The sequence below is a fragment of the Neolamprologus multifasciatus genome, chromosome 5 (genome assembly GCF_963576455.1).
Source record: "Neolamprologus multifasciatus chromosome 5, fNeoMul1.2, whole genome shotgun sequence".
NCBI classification, from domain to species: Eukaryota; Metazoa; Chordata; class Actinopteri; order Cichliformes; family Cichlidae; genus Neolamprologus; species Neolamprologus multifasciatus.
The window spans coordinates 1,586,046-1,601,645 of NC_140443.1; the positions used below are offsets into that span (position 1 = coordinate 1,586,046).

The 15,600-nt window shown below is 43.2% G+C and overlaps 1 long non-coding RNA gene across 1 annotated transcript in view; it reads left to right on the forward strand.

Moving 5' to 3' along the window:
* The first annotated feature begins 3,493 nt into the window (after positions 1–3,493).
* The window catches only part of LOC146517752 (uncharacterized), a 40,862-nt gene continuing 28,755 nt past the window's right edge, over positions 3,494–15,600 (forward strand). The window contains exons 1-2 of the long non-coding RNA XR_014874207.1: positions 3,494–3,843; positions 4,059–4,195. This is a non-coding gene — a long non-coding RNA (uncharacterized LOC146517752). The remainder of the gene's footprint in view (positions 3,844–4,058; positions 4,196–15,600) is intronic.

Sequence of the window (15,600 nt, forward strand, 5' to 3'; positions counted from 1 at the left end):
AGAGATGGAACAACTTCAACTTTCTCCGACAGTTGAAGTTGCATAAAGAACGGTAGGTTCTCTTCTGCTACGATGAGACAGCTGACTTCATCTAACCAGCAAATGTTGTCCAGGCTCCGTTGGTGATACAGTTTGGTTTTAATGTTTATGATATTTTTGTCATGCGATTTTAAAGCCGGTCCTACAAGCGCATCCAAGAATAACATGCAGCTTATCTCAGAACTGTCAGTGAAAATTATTCTTGGAGCGAAGTTTAATTGAGCTGCATTTTATAGACGTGCAATTTCACAATTTGTGTATATTTTCTAAGTTCACTATTTCGTCATGTGTTGAGAAAAACACAGATTTAAAAATTACATGGTCTGATATTTATATTTAGCATAACTGCAACATGCTTTTTTCCTTTTTTTTAAAGACTCAAAAGGACAAAGTTTCAGACTTGTGACTTTACTCGGACTTTTACACCAGTGACTTGAGACTCGACTCGGACTTGCCTGACATTATTTGAGACTTGCAAAACAATGACTTGGTCCCACCTCTGGTTTAACAGCAGGACTGGTTTAAGTTCGAGTTAGGGACGCGCTAAAATGGCGTTTTTAGACCATGTGACCTTAACTTATCTGCCATTTTGGATCTGTGACAGTGGTAACAATATAGGATCAAGTGCCGAAAGGTTCAGTCAGTGACGCCCCTGGCAACCGCCTGTTGCTAGGGAAAATCTGTATTCCCATTTCTGGTTGCTAACACGTTGGACATAGTTTGAATAGAAGTGATGGACTCGTCTATAAACTGTGAAGAGTGTGACACAAACAGGAAATGGAGACTGTTGTAAGACTGAGGTGCAGCTTTTATTTTGAAGGTGAACCTTCTCTACATCCAGTTCTGTAATAAGCAGGTAATAGTGCCGTAATACGGAGGCAACAAGGATGAATAACATCAAAACAAGTTATTACCACTTAGTTTAATAATATGTGAGTAAAAATGTGCGTGTTTATAACTCATTTCAATTTATTTTGATTTATACAGCACAAAATCACAACAACAGTCACCTCAAGGTGCTTTATACTGTAGACCCGACAATAATACTCATGTTATTAACACAGAATAAATAAAAAAGATTAAACTTTACAAAGCAGACTGTTGATAGGATCATTTTCAGCTTTATAATAAGGTAAAAGTAGCTTAATTAACTAATATTACATGATTATTATGAAGTTATTAACACTAAAGTGTTACCATTTAACTGCTAATGAGTTACTGACTGGTTTGTTTCTATGTTTGTATCCACATTATTAGTCCAGCTTCTAGTTTGTTATTAGTCAGTTACAAAAAATATTAAGTTGACACACAAACGTACTTTTGTAATTATTACTATTTCTATGTATTTGTCTTTTTTCCCACTGTTTTACTCCACGTTACAGCTGTGATAAAGCTGCGCTGCTCTCACAGTCATGTGACGGTGACTCAGGTAAAGTAAAGAGCAGGTGAGTCGCAGCCATCTCACTATTTTCTCACCTGTACTGTGAAACGAATGTTTCCTGCAGCTCTGGAAGATTTTGCAGATTTCATGATCATCTCGTGAAAACTACAAAATCTGAATTTAGAAGAAACCTGTTTGTGTTTTCCTTGGAGATGTTTTTTAAATTAATATTGCATCACATTCGTAAGTCTTTCAGTTGATTTTCAATGAGAGTCAATTTGGAGCAAAGCTGCAAGAAGAAAGTGAAGCTGGTCCTGAGCAGACAGGAATAATAACTTTAATGGTAATGAGATTTAGTGTAGGACTCTCTCTCAATAATATATCTTTGTGAAGCACCTGGAAATATGTTGAGAGCCGTTCACAGGAGCATTAAAATGTAACAGGAGAAGTCATTACAACAATTTATTAGAACAAATCCATTATAAATCCCCATCATTTCCAGCAGACGGCCTGAGGGGTTCAGCGGAGAGCGGAGCTGACGCGACAGATGCAGCTGCAGGATCGAGCTGCAGATGTTGGATTTTCACATTAAATTTTGTCATTTTATTGCGACATTATAAACAGAAGCATAAATACTAAAGCGAGTGAGGTACGCTGCGAGGAAGGCCGGGCCCTCAGACGCCGAGATGTTTCTAACAACCAGCTCTCAGCCGCTCTCAGGGTGACTCACTGTCCTCGCTCTGCACGCTCTCTGAGTTTCGTGATTTCGTATTGATCGGCCGCAGGAATTTTCCTCCTCCGCTGGTCAGAGAACAGGGACCGCTGCAGATGTGAGACCGGCTTCAGGAACAGGAGTCAGCTCCTCGAGGACGTTTTGAATCCCGGGGGGGTTGAACGGATGTTTGCAGGAGGCACTCCAAGGAGTGGATGTGAAGACTTCCTGTAGGAGCTGCACCCTAACCATCAGAAACATTTACAGGCTTGTTTTAAATGCAGTGAAAAACGTTCACATTGCTGGAGTTCTGACCTCGTACGTCCAGAAATAGCGATTATCTGGCGCTGACACCTTCAGCCAACGGGAAACGGGAAGAGTTTCGCCTCCAGTGAGTAAATCTTTCCATTTGTGGCCTTTAAGTCAGCGCACGTCCTGAGAGAGTTCATCTGTGTCATGTGTTGCTCTGTGCAGCTCACAGAGCTGACGGGATTAGCAGGAAGTAAACGCAATGAGAAAGCATGAAAGCAGCTCTTTTCATCGGCTTCTCATCTTTGAAGGGGAAATAAGGAGTTAACGGGGTATGAGCGGGAATTCATCTTTTTGAGCGGCCGCATTTTGCTGAATTATGTAGATGAAGGCTGATCGTAAATCACCTGTAAAATACTTTAATCAATTACACATTTAAATAATATCACTTTTAGTCTTTGATGCTAAGTTCATGGAGACATTTCGTTACAGCTGAAACAAACGAAGCTATGAGATCGTCTCCATTATTATTACTCATTTTTGGTTTTGCTTCAACACATGTTTTATTTTCCAGGTTAATTAAACATTGCTTATCAGATGCTGTGTCGTCACTTTTCTATGTTTTTTATCCCATTACAAAATGTGCTGTGAGTCGGAGTTACTGATTCCTGAGATCATCCTCAGATTTCACTCACTAAATCTGTAGCTCAGACTCTGTTCGTGGGTCTGCGAGCACCGTAACCTCACAGCAGTCGTGTTATTGGTCAGATAAATTCATTCAAAATGTTCCAAAAGCCGCCAACAGCACAAACACGGCCCAGAGGTCCACTCTCATAGTGACCATGCCAGTAGTAATGCAGACTTTAACCTTAATGAAGTTTCAAAAGGTGAATTTCTAAAAAGCCAAAATCTGCAGTTCCTCTAACGACCAGCAGAGGCTCCAGCAGTGAGTCTCTGGTTAACTTTACAGCATAAATAAACATGTTTACATCTTCTTACAAAATGTCTATTCAGGCTTACAGGCTAAAGAAAAAAAAGCCTACTGTTATAAAAAATGGTTAAAATATAAATAGTTGATCAAAGGTTTAAAAATCATATGCTTGGGTACCAGTGTATTTCATCTACAGTTAAGAGTCCAATAAATAAAAGGGTTTCATGATTTAGAGTTCATTTTCTGTGCAGAATAAATATGTCGGGGTGTAACCTAAGATTATTTACCCATCTAATGTCAGTTATCTTAATGTTGTTTTGTCATTGGTTGTTTGTGCTGACGAGCCAGTCAATGTCACGCTTCTCTGTTATGGGGGCGGGACGAGTGGTAAGGTTTGTGTGAATCTGTGGGAGCGGACACAGAAGCTAAGTCCGAAGAGAGAGATGTCATAAGGCAAACGTGGTGTGGGTTTTACATCTAAGTGTGTCATTGAGGTCGACTACCCGACTACTTATTTGTGATCTGCGAAAGGTAAATGAGACTGTGTATAACTATTCGTTATAGTGGTAAAATGGCGCGATATGTGATGCTAACTAGCGGCTTGCTAATTAGCGCACTTTACCGCGTTATGTGCTGTGATGCCATGCTGTATGTTTAGCTCTGTGATTTTTAGTCAAAGCATGCTAATGCTAAATCGTTATGTGATAGCATTTGGTATTTTAGCTCAAGTGTTTTAATATGTTTAGAAGCCGAGGGACGCTCTGAAAGGAGAGAGAGGTTTCTGCCCGGATGGACCCTGCTGTTTTCTCGCCCCTGACTGTCTTCACTACTGGTGAACTAACTGCCCGTTTCTGATTGCCCCACTAACAAACTCATTGGACTCGTGAGTACTAACTGGAACTAAAGTGCACGTATTTTGTTTATGGCTCAGTTTGAGTGAAGCGGCCAGCAGTTTTAGGCCTCACCGCACCTGAACTTCGAATCAGGCCTGCAACAAGCACCGTGCGGCAGGTGTAGTGTGGACAGGTTAAAGTGTGTGCGTGGGCCCACTGTTACATATTTAGTTTTTGGTGTGTAGTTGTAATCAAAGTTATTTTCAAAGGTTGAAAATCCTCCCTTATAAAGATGTGAGTGGTTGTAACTGAAATAACAGTTGGCACATAAGAAAGAGTTATTTTGTTTTGATAATCTTTTATTTATAATCCATGTAGTCACATTTACAGTATTTGTTTGTTTATTTGAATTCAATTCATTTTATAAAAGTAACTGTTTATTTTATTCATTTCTTTGCTGTCTAAATAAATACCCGGTGAGGGATTTAATTTGTGTAAAATACAGTTGTGGTGGTCCTTATTATAGCAATTAGAGGGTATCAAGTATCATGATTAGTAGCACTACGAACCCAGGCCCAGTCTCATTGTACTATATACTCTAGCGTTACCATAGCTACGTGGGACCTGGGTTACATATCTAAGCAGTGTGCTAATAGAGCTAGCATTAGCTAATGTCTTAGCAGTCGGCCCTCTCGTCCAAACTGGTGACTCCTGGTTCTACAAGGCAGAAATGTCAAGGCTTCAAAACGCCGAGTCCAGAAACCAGTTGGTGATGTCACCGTGGCCATCGTTGATTTACAGTCTGTGATCAAGCTGCAGCACTGCTGCTCAAAGACAGACCGGCCGTCCACGAGTCAGCTGAACGTTGCCTTATTCTGGGCACTGACTGATTTATTGGCAGACGTCTAATAAACTGTCCTAAATAATGGTGACTAACTCACCTGCTCAAATAAAGATTCAAATGAGACATTTTTCTCATAGACTCATAGACACTAATGCCATGCAGGTCAAAGCAAACACACAAAACACCAACAAATACCATAAATTATTTACTGGCTTATTTCGATAAGTGTGTGCTGAGAGCAGCGCCTCTTAATTGCTTCCTGTCGTCGCTGATGCAGCAGAAAGCAAAGCCGAGCACGGCGTGTAAAGACTGGGATTTTACTGTCCTACATCTGTAAGTCTCACAGAGCGTGGGATCTCTATTTTTATTCATTTGTTGCTCTCAGCCAAGCACCTCGTAGTGGATGTGCATACTTAAAGAGTGTCATTCATTCTAGCGAGGGCCACCGCTCCCACTAAGCCTCATTTCCCCCTCGAGCTGGCGAGTGCTTTTCTTTCAAGCGTGATCGACAGTCGCCTCACCGGCTGAAGTAATGCAAAAGTGGACTCTTGAAACAGACGAAGGGAAGAATAAAAAGCGATGAATACATTGGAGACTTAATTCCCGCTGCTTTACATCACTCTCTGCTCTCAGCTGTGCTCGGCTGACTGCAGGGACGTGTTCACGGAGGGATTTGACTCACCTGGCTCTTGTAATTTGTGGGTAAATAGTTTAAATCCCTGCAGTGTGACCGCTTTGGGAAACACATCCAGCTTCACTCAGACAAAGGAGCTGCACTTTGAAGCGTTTGGACCTCATCATTATTGACATCGAATCGTCAGCTTCATTAAAGAAGCTTCTCGGGTTTTCTCACAGACATGTTTTTCTTCTATTGCTTTTCACTTTGTCGTGTTCTGTGTCGCTTCGAGTTTGTATTCATCCCCCACATCCTGTTGACATCTTGACATTTTTCTTATTTGTTTTTGTCTGAAGGTGATGAGTTCCTCCGAGGCTCCTACATTTCCTTTGTTTTATCTGCAGACAAATCAATAGCTTGATTTTTGGAGTCTTAACACCGACTTTTGTGACTTTTATAGATTCATCTCGGTTTTGGGAGATTGAACCAAACGCTAACAGGATGTTGTTCTTGGTTTCCATTCTCCAACAGAAAACTTTTAGAGTTAAAGTCCACACAGTGAAACGGTCCATGCTGAGCGGAGCGAGGCGGCAAAGAGCCAGACGCCCAACTGTCTGCTGAAGCCCTGTTTGTGTCACTGTGACGTGCAAAATGACATCTGTAGTGAAAAGCTCAGCAGATTAAACATTTTATCCAAAATCGGTGTGAAAACAGACGACGTGGTTGGGATGAGTTATTGATCCTGAAAGTTTGAGTGTGAGATTTGTTTTCCTTCTAAAGTCAGAATTTAAAATAAAATGTTTGGTTTTTACTACGGACTTCACAAATTTGTGATTTTTGTATCATACATTTTCACATCGAACCTAGAAATTCAGTTTTTGCACAAACACACGTTTTTGTATCTTAGTGAGGACATCTAACTGGCATACAGCTTGTCCTAGCCCCTCACCCAACCATCAAAAATGATGCCTAAACCTACCCAGACCCCATCTTTAACCCTGAGCCTCAGAAATGCCTCAAACTTGTGGGGACCAGGATTTTGTCCCCATAAGTATAGTAGCATGCCAATTTTGTGTCCTCACAAAGACGTCTAAACATGTACACACACACCTCTCTGGGCCCAGTGTGCTGCTAAAAAAGAGGAGGCCTGATCCAATGATGACCTGTGTGGGCCGACCTCGCCCTGTCTCTGCAGCTGGGCTCCAACCCCACCCCGCCACATTCCCTTTGTTTGGTTCTTTCCTGTTTTGTTCTTGCTAACCTGTCTACCGTGTTTGGTATCTAGTTTACTTCCCTTCGTTCGACTTTCAGTGATTAGTTTCAGCTGTGTTCCCTCCTGTTTCCTCTTCCCTCATGACCACGTTATTGTCATCGTCTCCCCATCATCCTTTGGCGTGTTCTGGCTGTTGTTTTTGCTTATAAACCTTGTTGCCTGTTTTTGGGCCGCCACTCAACGTGACTTTATTTGTGTGCTCAGTCTTCCACCACACCTTGGACAGCTCAATCTGGCTGTTTCCAAAGAAGGTAATAAGGTTGTACGTGAGTTTTCTTCTTAGCAGGACTCAAAATTCTTAAAATGTAATCTTTTCTTTCCAAACTGTGATGTTTCCCTGAACTTAACCAACACGGCGCCTCAAAATAAAAACATCTGTGGTTTGTAAAACCACCGACTCATCAGGCCTCGGTCTTTATTCTCCCCCATTGGGCGGCACGCTGCCCCTCACATCAGAAACCGATGCTGAGAAGGTAACAAAGTGCGACAACATGTGGATTTGTCACAACGCTTTTGGAGAGCAGCTCTGTTTTAAACGGATCTCTTTGGTTACTGGAGGAACACAGCTCAGCCCCCTCAGGATCATCAATGAGTCCCTTTAAATATCAGCAAACTGCCGAATGTCCCGCGGTCGTTCAGGAAACTGGTGTTGGAAGGAAACAGACTGGTTCTTGGTTCCCTCCAGTGCCACACCATTAAGAAAAGAAAGTCCTCTCAGCAACAGGCCAAAGATCTGAAGGAGACTAAAAATCCACCATGAACTACTTTAAGTCACCCTGGAGCTTGTGGGGCGACCCTCAGTGGGCCCTGACTGTGGGGACAGTTTAGAAATGTTAAAACAAGACGTCTGCAAACACAAACTACTGACCGCACAGCAGCAGGTTTCTGCTTTTCCTCATGCCTGCTGCCTGTTTAGTCTTTACTGCAAATGACTGGATGTTATATTTCTATACAAGAGACGTTGTTTTCATTTCCTCTCAACTTTAAAAAACAAACGAACAAGAAACTCAAAATAAAACAGTCGTCCTGAGGTGGAAACATGAAGTCGTCAGAGAAACAGAGCAGAGATGAGAAAAGGCAAAAAAGAAAAGGCATCGAAGTATGAAGAGTGAGTTTGATTTTTTTCTTCTTTTAATCAGATTTTGATACGACAGCATGAAGCCGGCTTTATTCACTCATTTCTCCTTTTTTATTTGTGAAATAAAAAAGGTCAAACTTTCCAAATAAAAATCTCCCTGAGCTTTAAAACAGGAAGAAAACCTGACAAAGGTGCATCTGTAAGCTGTGCTCCTCCTCTGATCAGGCCGTTCAAGTCTATTTTCATTTCTTTGTTATGAATTAATACTTGTTGTGAGTCCGATACAGTAAAAATGTAACAATATATTTATGCTGTGTGACAGGAAAGTCTTCTGATCCACAGAAACATCAAACATGATCAAACCTGAGCTTCTTCTGATGTCACACACTGATCACGTCTGTTTTAGGTGTCGACTGGATTATTTAGGGTGAGGGGGGGCCAGCCTCACCCCAGCCTCCCCTCCTCTCTGTGCCTGCTGAAAACAGACAGCTGTTCGTTTTTTGTGGTGAAAGAGCGCCCTCTACTGGCGGTTTATGGACATCTCAGCCGGTTTAATTGTACCAGAAACACAAAGTCACGTGTTCTTCTTTTGTTTGTTTGTTTTTCTTTAATTTTATTAAATTGCACCTTTAACCTAGTCTAAGCAGCTTGGAAAGAAAAGCATCTGGACTTCTTTCATCCAAGAAGCTTCTTCAGTTCTAGGGTCCAATGAGTCCCAGATTTAAGCTCTGTGGAAGTAACTTGGGGGTTTTCATCAAGTCAGCAAAGAGGCACAGAAAAGATCAGACGCCAGCGAGGGAGGATAAGAAGGACAGACGCAACATTGTCATCCCCTCTGTAGCCGGTGTATCAGAGAAACTCAGGAGGGTTTTCTCCAAGCATGACATCCCGGTGTACTTCAGACCCAGCAACACACTCAGACACAAACTGGTTCACCCGAAAGACAAAACTCCAAAACACAAACTTAACAATGTGGTGTTTGCTGTACAGCAGCGAGGAATGCCCAGACCTCTACATCGGAGAGACCAAACATAGAAGAGCCACCTCCACGGGACACGACTCAGCTGTTCATCTGCATCTAAAGGTCAAAGGTCACTCTTTGAGGATGCCAATGTTCACATCAGAGAGGACAGTTGGTTTGAAAGAGGAGTGAAAGAAGCATCTATGTCCACTGTGAGCGACCATCTTTGAACAGAGGCGGTGGTTTACGACACCAACTGTCTGCCATCTATAATCCAGGTTTGAGTTCCCTCCCCAGACGCCTTGGGGGGGTCCTTTTGTCCCTCTCGCTGGGAAACTCCCACTAGGTTTATATCTGGGACTCTCCACCATTTGACCCTAGAACTGAAGAAGCTTCTCGGATGAAACTTACAGAAGTCCAGACGCTTTTCTTTCCAAGCTCCTTAGACTACGATGACCTGGATGACTGAGAAGCTTCACTGTCCCAAACGTTTGAGCCTCAGACTGTATTTGCACATTTTCAACATCAGTTTATTGTTAGAATCTTTTTATTCACATGAAAGAAAACGCCAAAATCACCCTCGATAGAAGAGTTCAAAACAAACGAGAGTATTCTGCTGACAGCCTCTCCTGCAGTCTGCATTGATTTCAAAGAAAATTATTGTCAACTTACAAATAATTATTAAAAAAGAAAAATCAACACTCTAAAATTAAAAACAGGAGGTCTGAGCTCGTTTATCTGTCAGCCTTTTAAGGACCTTTTTATCCTGGTGAATCGACGATCAGCAGCCTGCCAGAGGAGACGTCCCTGACTGAATTAGGCAGATATTCCCATCAGCTGTCACACAGAAGCTGCTGTCTCATCTTTTTTTTTTTTTTTTTTTTTTTTTTTTTTTTTCGCCTGTCCCATTTGGTTCTTTAGCCGTCAGAATTGTTGTCTGAAGACCAACAAGGATACCCAATGGATTTATTTTGCCAAATGGATCATCATGGCATTGCCGTATTGGTCCATTTGATCGACCTTTGTTTTTATTATTTATTTTATTTTCAGTTGTTACAGACGGGACAGACATGAGTGAGGGATAGGAGAGGGAGAAAGAAAGAGGAAGGAAAAGAAAAACAGAAGGGGAGAGGGACAGTGAGAAAGGGGGGAAGAAAAAATATCTCCGGGATCACCTGTTGAGAGAAAAAGAATAGAAAACAAGCAAAAAACAAAACAAAACAATGCAACATACTATACACAACACCATCGCATTAATCTAGCTAAGTGTAAACAGCAGTAAATACTAAATATTGAATGTTGTTGTGCAGCACGCAGGACAGACAGCGCACAATGTGCTTTGAAGTAGCAGCCAAGAAAGGTGTGATTTAAGTCTACGAATAGTGAACACCCATGTGCACACCTGTGTGGATCGGCGCGCTTGTATTCAAATGGTTTCCCCATGTAATGGTCTGCTAGAGGATGTAGAGAGCCATAGCCCCGTCCCCCAGGGCATGAAGCAGGCATGGAGGAGATCCAGGCCCCAGACATCCAGAGGCCCCAGAGTGCAAGAGCCCAAGGAGGACCACCGGAGGGGCATCCGTGCCACCTTCATGGGAAGGGCTGAGGATCCCCAGATGAGGGGTCACCCAGTAGCCACCGGGCAGAAGCTAGAGGGGGCTGCACCGGCGTGCCCGCCGGCTCTGCCGGCAGCCAGCTGTGCCAGAGTGAACCGAGCCGCAGGCACAGAGGCCGGAGGCCCGAGGGCCCCCCGCGCCCCGGAAGAGGCCTGACCGAGCAGCAGGCGCCAGGCCCCGCCAAGTAGTCACCGGGAGTGAGCTGGTACATACCTGAGCGCCCAGCCCCGGACACCAAGAACCACCAACGCACCGACCCCTGAGGGCATCAGTCACCGGCAGGGAGTGTGGTGAGGGGAGATAGGCCTCCACACTTTGGAGGGCCTTGGAGTTCCCAGAGAGGTGGAGTCTAAGACCCGACCTGACATATAGACACAGACAAACAGGCACACACAGACACAGACATGCATTCCCACCCTCATGCACACATATACAAACACTCAGCACTCACCCAACGCAGGAATAAACGTAAATGGACATGTACACACAATCACACTCCCCAAACATACTCTATATCCCGGGTCCAGGTATCCTCACCCCCAGAGATGGAAACGGCACCCAGACCCAAGAGATGTTACCCTTCCCTCCGGGGTGGAGGCAAGCAGACCGCCCCAGGCTCCGCAGCAGCAGGGAGGCCAATCGGACAGCCAGCATCTCTTCCCAGCCCCCCCGCCCCGATGGCTAGCAGAGAACAGGGGTGTGTTAAGACCCCATACCTCCCTCCTCCCGCTCAAGTGTAGTGTTGCTGCGTGTTGCTCTAAAGTGTATTTAAAACAAGGGAGAGCATGGTGCTGCTGCCAGAGAGCAGCAGGTGTTAGCACGGCCCCTCCCGAGAACCCTCAATGTCTACATGGATTTAAAATTGAGAGGTGGGCACCGGCGCCAGAGGCAGGTTTGAATACACAGACCGTCTACTGGACGCCGTTAACGTGCCCACCCTCAAGGCCCTATATATATATATATGTGTGTGTTATGAGAGTGTAAGTAATGTGGATGTCTAAGTTGTGAGATAAAATTGAGGCACAGGTGGCCAGAAGAGGACAGAGGGGGGGGGGAATGTCTCCCCTGCACCCTGGTGACACACCCGCACCCCAAAGCCCTACCTGTGTGGGTGGGTGTGGTGGAGCGTGAAGAGGGAGGCAGACGGGGATGGGGAGGAAAAGAAGGGAGGGGAGGGTGTCCCTCCCTAGGGCCAGCTCCCCCGCTGACCCCAATATGCACCCCCGTCCTCTGGTATCCACCAAGGCAAGGGAGCCCAGGCCCATCCAGACCGGGGCCTACGGCAGCAACACCGCCAAGCCCCACAGGACCCGGGGCAGCCCACTCTACCCCACCGCAGAGGAAACTGTACCCACCCCAACATTCAATCATCTCCCAGACTACACAAGACACAGACACCCAGGTTAAGTTTATTCTCCACCTCTCCTATGTCTCTCCCCCACCTGCAGAGTGGACTCCTGCAAAGATGGAACAACCTCCCTGCCAGTTCAAGAGCCCCCCGGTTAGGCCGATGCACAAGAGGCCCCCTGCACCAGGGCTGAGCCCCCGTGCACCCACCCGCCCACAACCTCGGCGACACACCGACGAGGACCGAAGCCCCCAAGGCCCAGCCAGAGCCCCAGCACGGAGGCGAAGCACCCCCGAACCCCAAACCCCCACGCCCGCCCCGGATCCACTCAGGGGCAGCCAGGCCACCAGGCCAGTAACCTACGTCCGCCAGCACAGACCATCCTCCAGCCCCGCTGCACGCGGCCACGAGGAGAACAACCTCTGAGAGCGACCAGAGCCACTAACCAGGTTATGAACACAACCCCCGGGTTAAGCCCTCCAGGGATAACGTCTCTAGGGGTCCTCCAGGTGCCCTAAGCCCATCCCAACCTCCACATCAACCACAATAGCCAAGGCGGGACCAAACCACGACCCCCCACCCCCGCTAGGTGATGGAGCCGATCAAAGGAGCCCAGAGGGATTGATCTAATGTGGTGGCAGAGGCTATATCGAGACTAATGTGATCTATTAGATAGTTTCTGTATTGGCTAGAATTAAGATTATTTTTATTTTTCCAGTTCATGAGGACCGTTTTCTTGGCGATGCATAGGGCAATAAAAACCATGTGGACTGTATTAATTTCTGTAGTGACATCATCCAAATTTCCCAACAAGCATACTAAAGGGGAGGTTGGAATTTTACATTTCAGACACTTTGATAAGTCCTCACATATCTCGTGCCAAAACTTCTGCACTGGTGGACAGAACCAAAGAGCGTGGATGTAACTGTCTGGTGTATTGCCTTGACAGTGTGAGCAGTTGTTGGCGGATGTAAAGCCCATCTTAAACATTCGATGACCTGTATAGTGCACTCTATGCAGTATTTTGTATTGTATTAATTGCAGATTGGGATTTTTAATAAATTTAAAGGTTTTTAAGCAAATCTGAGACCAGACGTTTTGGTCTAAGCTGACTGATAAATCTGCTTCCCACTTTGCAATAGGAAGGGATATTGATTCATCTATTTTAGAAAGTGTTCTGTATATTTTAGATAATAGTTTGGGGGATTTAAGAGTAAGAAATTGAACCACACTTGGTGGTGTTTGTAATTCAACTTGACTGAGGTTAAATTTCTTTTTTACTATGGATTTAATTTGTTGATATTCTAAAAATCTTTTCTTGTTGATCCCATATTGTGTAACTAGTCTGTCAAATGGAATAAATTCTGTTCCCTCTAATATATGTTCTAAGTATTTAATTCCTTTACAACTCCATTCTGGGAAATTAATCATATTTTTGTTTTGTAATATGTCAGGGTTATTCCAGATAGGTGTACGTTTGCATGGGATTAATGAAGACTCCGTTATTTTTAGAAACTCCCACCATGCTGACAGAGAAAAGCTGATGTTGATGCTTTTAAAGCATTCATGTCTTTTGATGTTTGAGCTAATAAATGGTAGGTCTGAAATCTCTAGATCATTGCATAGTGCCTGTTCAACATCTAGCCAGGGCTCATCTAAGAGGGTACATTTTAACCATTCTGAGATGAACTGAAGCCTGTTGGCTAAGAAGTATTGGTGAAAATTAGGCAGATCTAGTCCTCCTCTATCCTTGGTTCTTTGTAGCGTTTTTAAGCTGATGCGCGGGGGTTTATCTTTCCAAAGGAATTTAGAAATATGTGAATCCAGAGATCTGAACCAATCTTGTGATGGTTTGTTAGGGATCATTAAAAATAAGTAATTTATTTTTGGCAAGATCATCATTTTTATAGTGGCGACCCTTCCCATGAGTGATATGGGTAGAGATTTCCATCTAGTCAGATCGCCTTCTACTTTCTTTAGAAGTGGGATGTGGTTTAATTTAATTAAGTCTGAAAGCTTAGGAGAAACAATAATACCTAAATATTTAATATTTCCAGATTGTAGTGGGGCAGAAGATGAATTGTGGAAGGAGCAGTTAATGGGAAGAACTGTAGATTTTGGCCAGTTAATTGAATAGTCTGAAACTCTTGAAAACCAGTTTATTAGAGTAATTACCTCAGAGAGGTTGATTTGTGAGTTTTGCAGAAAAAGCAACACATCATCTGCATAGAGACTGATTTTATGTTCTACGTTATTACATTTTATGCCCTTAATTGTTGTAGCCTGTCTAAGTGCTGCTGCTAGAGGTTCGATAAAAATTGCAAAAAGTGAAGGGGAGAGTGGGCATCCCTGTCTGGTGCCCCTCAGGAGACAAAAGCTGGAGGATGTCTGGTCATTTGTTCTGATACGAGCTGTTGGGGAATTGTATAATATTCTTATCCAATTTATGAAAGAGTTTCCAAAACCAAATTTGTGTAAAGTTGCAAATAAAAATTTCCAGTTAACTCTGTCAAATGCTTTTTCTGCATCTAGAGATAATATTATGGTTTCAATGTTTTTATTGTATGAGTAGTCTATTAAATTAAGAAATCTACGAGTATTTGTTGAGGAGTGCCGACCTTTTATGAAACCAGTTTGGTCAGGATGAATTAAGAGGGGGGTTATTTTCTCTAATCTCTTTGAGAGAGCTTTGCAGATTATTTTAAGGTCTACATTTATAAGGGATATTGGACGATAACTTGAGGGAAATAAAGGGTCTTTTCCTGGTTTTAGCAGGAGACTAATGTTAGCAGAATTCATATTTGGTGGTAGTCTGCCATTTTTCTTGATTTCCTGCAACATTCCATGGAATACTGGTGCCAAAATTGTCCAGAATTCTTTGTAGAATTCTGCAGGAAAGCCGTCTGGACCTGGAGCTTTATTAATGGGCATACTTATCAGGGCTTCCTGGAGTTCACCTGGCGTCAGTGGCGAATCCAGTGCCATTGCTTGACTGTCTAGTAATTTTGGAAGAGTTACGTTGTCAAGAAACAAATCAATTTCATTTTTAGACGGGTTTATTTGTGGTGAATATAAAGTTTCATAGAAATCCCTAAAAATCTTGTTTATTCTTCCAGGGTCATATATTGTGTTCCCTGATAAATCTTTAGTGGCACATATAGTTGTTTTTTCTTTATTTATTTTTAACTGGTTTGCTAGAAATCGACCTGGTTTGTTACTGTGTTCAAAATTCTGCAAGCGAAGTCTTTGTACAAGGAATTGTGTTTTTCTATTAATAATTTCATTTAATTCTAGTTTTGTTTTGCATATTTTGTTCATTATTTCTTGATCTTGGTGGAACGCGTAGGCTTCTTCTAAGGATTTGATGGTTTTTTCTAATTCCTGAATATTTTTGTTTTCTTCTTTCTTTTTGTGTGATGAGAAAGAAATTATTTTACCTCTCATCACAGCTTTTCCTGCTTCCCATAGAACAGAAGCAGATGTTCCGGGAGTGTCATTAAAGTCTAAATATGAAGTCCATTCCTTTTTAAAATATTTAATAAAGTCTTCATCTTTAAGTAGTGATGTGTTAAATCTCCAGTTTTTACTTGGCGTAGTATTATTCTTGTGTATTAGTGTTAAAGATACAGGAGCATGATCGCTGACAGCTATAGGGTGAATCTCAGTGTCTGAAATGTCACTCAGCAGTGAGCTGCTGACCAAAAAATAATCCAGACGAG